We start from the raw sequence: 4,914 nt of genomic DNA, 5'->3' as shown, positions 1-4,914 counted from the left end.
TTTTTGGGGGGGGGTAGATCAGCTTTAATATTGCAGATAGATTGTAACTTACATCAATGTAATTGTCTGCATCCCTTCCAATCCCCCATTTGTTTTTGTCTCGCAAATATATACAGTTGAAGTCGGAAGTTTACATACACTTAGGTTGGAGTCATTAAAACTTGTTTTCCAACCACTCCAACATTTCTTGTTAACAAACTATAGTTTTGGCAAGTCGGTTAGGACATCTACTTTGTGCATGACACAAGTAATTTTTCCAACAATTGTTTACAGACAGATTATTTCACTTATAATTCACTGTATCACAATTCCAGTGGGTCAGAAGTTTGCATACACTAAGTTGACTGTGCCTTTAAACAGCTTGGAAAATTCCAGAAAATGATGTCATGGCTTTAGTAGCTTCTGATAGGATAATTGACATCATTTGAGTCAATTGGAGGTGTACCTGTGGATGTATTTCAAGGCCTACCTTCAAACTCAGTGCCTCTTTGCTTGACATCATGGGAAAATCAAAAGAAATAAGCCAAGACCTCAGAAAAAAATGGTAGACCTCCACAAGTCTGGTTCATCCTTGGGAGCAATTTCCAAACACCTGAAGGTACCACGTTCATCTGTACAAACAATAGTACACAAGTATAAACACCATGGGACCACGCAGCCGTCATACCGCTCAGGAAGGAGACGCGTTCTGTCTCCTTGAGATGAACGTACTTTGGTAAATCAATCCCAGAACAACAGCAAATGACCTTGTGAAGATGCTGGAGGAAACAGGTACAAAAGTATCTATATCCACAGTAAAACGAGTCCTATATCGACATAACCTGAAAGGCCGCTCAGCAAAGAAAAAGCCACTGCTCCAAAACCGCCATAAAAAAGCCAGACTACGGTTTGCAACTGCACATGGGGACAAAGATCATACTTTTTGGAGAAATGTCCTCTGGTCAGATGAAACAAAAATAGAACTGTTTGGCCATAATGACCATCGTAATGTTTGGAGGAAAAAGGGGGTTGCTTGCAAGCCGAAGAACACCATCCCAACCGTGAAGCACGGGGGTGGCAGCATCATGCTGTGGGGGTGCTTTGCTGCAGGAGGGACTGGTGCACGTCACAAAATAGATGGCATCATGAGGAAGGAAAATTATGTGGATATATTGAAACAAAATCTCAAGACATCAGTCAGGAAGTTAAAGCTTTGTCGCAAATGGGTCTTCCAAATGGACAATGACCCCAAGCATACTTCCAAAGTTGTGGCAAAATGGCTTAAGGACAACAAAGTCAAGGTATTGGAGTGGCCATCACAAAGCCCTGACCTCAATCCTATAGAAAATGTGTGGGCAGGCCTACAAACCTGACTCAGTTACACCAGCTCTGTCAGGAGGAATGGGTCAAAGTTCACCCAACTTATTGTGGGAAGCTTGTGGAAGGCTTCCTGAAACTTTAGACCCAAGTTAAACAATTTAAAGGCAATGCTACCAAATACTAATTGAGTGTATGTAAACTTCTGACCCACTGGGAATGTGATGAAAGAAATAAAAGCTGAAATAAATCATTCTCTCTACTATTATTCTGACATTTCACATTCTTAAAATAAAGTGGTGATCCTAACTGACCTAAAACAGGGGATTTTTACTAGGATTAAATGTCAGGAATTGTGAAAAACTGATGTAGGTCTATGTAAACTTCCGACTTCAACTGTATATATATGCATATACATACATTCACATACACATACATACATATAAATACATATACATACATATACACTGCTCAAAGAAATTAAGGGAACACTAAAATAACACATCCTAGATCTGAATGAATGAAATAATCTTATTAAATACTTTTTTCTTTACACAGTTGAATGTGCTGACAACAAAATCACACAAAAATTATCAATGGAAATCAAATATATCAACCCATGGAGGTCTGGATTTGGAGTCACCCTCAAAATTAAAGTGAAAAACCACACTACAGGCTGATCCAACTTTGATGTAATGTCCTTAAAACAAGTCAAAATGAGGCTCAGTAGTGTGTGTGGCCTCCACGTGCCTGTATGACCTCCCTACAATGCCTGGGCATGGCGTATGGTCTCCTGAGGGATCTCCTCCCAGACCTGGACTAAAGCATCCGCCAACTCCTGGACAGTCTGTGGTGCAACGTGGCGTTGGTGGATGGAGCGAGACATGATGTCCCAGATGTGTTCAATTGGATTCAGGTCTGGGGAACGGGCGGGCCAGTCCATAGCATCAATGCCTTCCTCTTGCAGGAACTGCTGACACACTCCAGCCACATGAGGTCTAGCATTGTCTTGCATTAGGAGGAACCAGGGCCAACCGCACCAGCATATGGTCTCACAAGGGGTCTGAGGATCTCATCTCGGTACCTAATGGCAGTCAGGCAACCTCAGGCGAGCAGCTGGAGGATGTTGCAGGCAGCAGAACGTTCTCCACGGCGTCTCCAGACTCTGTCACGTCTGTCACATGTGCTCAGTGTGAACCTACTTTCATCTGTGAAGAGCACAGGGCGCCAGTGGCGAATTTGCCAATCTTGGTGTTCTCTGGCAAATGCCAAACGTCCTGCACGGTGTTGGGCTGTAAGCACAACCCCCACCTGTGGACGTCGGGCCCTCATACCACCCTCATGGAGTCTGTTTCTGACCATTTGAGCAGACACATGCACATTTGTGGCCTGCTGGAGGTCATTTTGCAGGGCTCTGGCAGTGCTCCTCCTGCTCCTCCTTGCACAAAGGTGGAGGTAGCAGTCCTGCTGCTGGGTTGTTGCCCTCCTACGGCCTCCTCCACGTCTCCTGATGTACTGGTCTGTCTCCTGGTAGCGCCTCCATGCTCTGGACACTACGCTGACAGACACAGCAAACCTTCTTGCCACAGCTCGCATTGATGTGCCATCCTGGATGAGCTGCACTACCTGAGCCACTTGTGTGGGTTGTAGACTCCGTCTCATGCTACCACTAGAGTGAAAGCACCACCAGCATTCAAAAGTGACCAAAACATCAGCCAGGAAGCATAGGAACTGAGAAGTGGTCTGTGGTCACCACCTGCAAAACCAGTCCTTTATTGGGGCTGTCTTGCTAATTGCCTATAATTTCCACCTGTTGTCTATTCCATTTGCACAACAGCATGTGAAATTTATTGTCAATCAGTGTTGCTTCCTAAGTGGACAGTTTGATTTCACAGAAGTGTGATTGACTTGGAGTTACATTGTGTTGTTTAAGTGTTCCCTTAATTTTTTTGAGCAGTGTATATACATATCGTTTTTTTAAAATATATTTCCCTTTATCACTTTCCAACCCCACCACCCCTTTCCCTAATTGGAGTAAACTAGTGAACAACAATGCTCAGGCCTCTACTTCTAGCTTATACATACTATATAAATTTTATGGACACAGACAATTTTACAATAATTCTATTTTGTTTGTTTTTACTCCTGAACTTCCTCTACCCTCAACCTCTCCAATCATTTTCATGATGTCCATCCGGTTTGCTTATATATGACATATCTTTCTAACTGTTTTCTTTCACAAAAGCTCTCAACCTATAACCTATATACTTATTATGAACACAGTATGCTTAACATTAGCTGTCTTGTTGTTATTAGTTGTTGTTAGTTGTTATTAGTCCCATCCTTCAACTCCATTCAACACCTCCCATCTATCTCTTAACACCATCCATATTGGATTTCTATTTGCCATATATTTTTCAACTGTACTGTGATGTTTTACAAAAGTTCTGAACCCTTCTATTCTCATTGTTTCTACTGTCAATCCTTTGGTCCTTAAATTAAACTGGTATACTTTTTTATTTATCACAATTTTCTTTAACCAATTATGTTCTTTAATGCAGGGCTGACAGACAAGTTCCTTACTTTTTCCCCCTTCCACTTTCCTCTTCCATTTTTGCGGTAATGCTGCAATTATTTGGTTGTAATTTTGGGTAGAGCAGACATTTCCATATCTTTTGTTAGCTGCATGTGCGACATAACTCCACCAATCCTACCTATGATATCATTTACGAAGATAATACATTTCTTAAACATTTTTACACGTTTTTTATCAATTAGTATATTTGAGTTTAACCACAATATTTGTTGCATTATTCGTTCTGTTGTTTCTGGATGATTCAATTGAAATTGCAACCAACTTTCTATGGCTTGTTTTAGAAATAGTGATATTTGGGAGATTATTTCCTTTTCAAATAACTGTCTACTGTCTTGGTAGAATTGTTTCGAGACAAATTTTGAATTAGTGATTGTCTTTCCAATTACAGAATGGTCGCTGGCTATGACGGTAATCAAATACTACAAAACTGTACAATTAGTAACAGTAATAGCATCTAAAGCGATGGTTACTTTCTGTGCAAAATTCTATTGCCTCTCTCCAGTATTTTGAATGAGGCAATGCCTTTGTCTGTAATTTATCTGTGTAGCACTCACTGCTCTATGACTTACTACTGCCACCTGGTGATGAATATGTGTCCTCATCTGTGGGTTGATAAACCTGTAAAAAAAAAGACATGTTGTACATCCCTGGTTATTCTTTGAGGCAAGAGATACACATCTCATGTGTTTACTTCGATGAGATAAAATGTGACGTTAAATGTAGTAGAAAACACACACACACACACACAAACACACACACACAGATACACACACACAGAAACACACACACACACACAATAAGCTCATATCAGCAGGCCATGTCAATTACCATGTACAACCAACCACACAAGAATGTAATATGAATGGAATCGTCAAACTTATTCTGTGACAAATGGGAATAACTCTGTACCAGAGGAGCGTGGGGTTTTGGACCAGAGGAGCGTGGGGTTTTGGACCAGAGGAGCGTGGGGTTTTGGACCAGAGGAGCGTGGGGTTTTGCATCAGAGTCAATAGAACCCTGCT

Source organism: Coregonus clupeaformis, chromosome 33, assembly GCF_020615455.1.
Source record: "Coregonus clupeaformis isolate EN_2021a chromosome 33, ASM2061545v1, whole genome shotgun sequence".
In the NCBI taxonomy this organism is placed as follows: domain Eukaryota; kingdom Metazoa; phylum Chordata; class Actinopteri; order Salmoniformes; family Salmonidae; genus Coregonus; species Coregonus clupeaformis.
The sequence above is the reverse complement of the archived record's forward strand: the minus strand, read 5'-3'. Positions refer to the sequence as shown.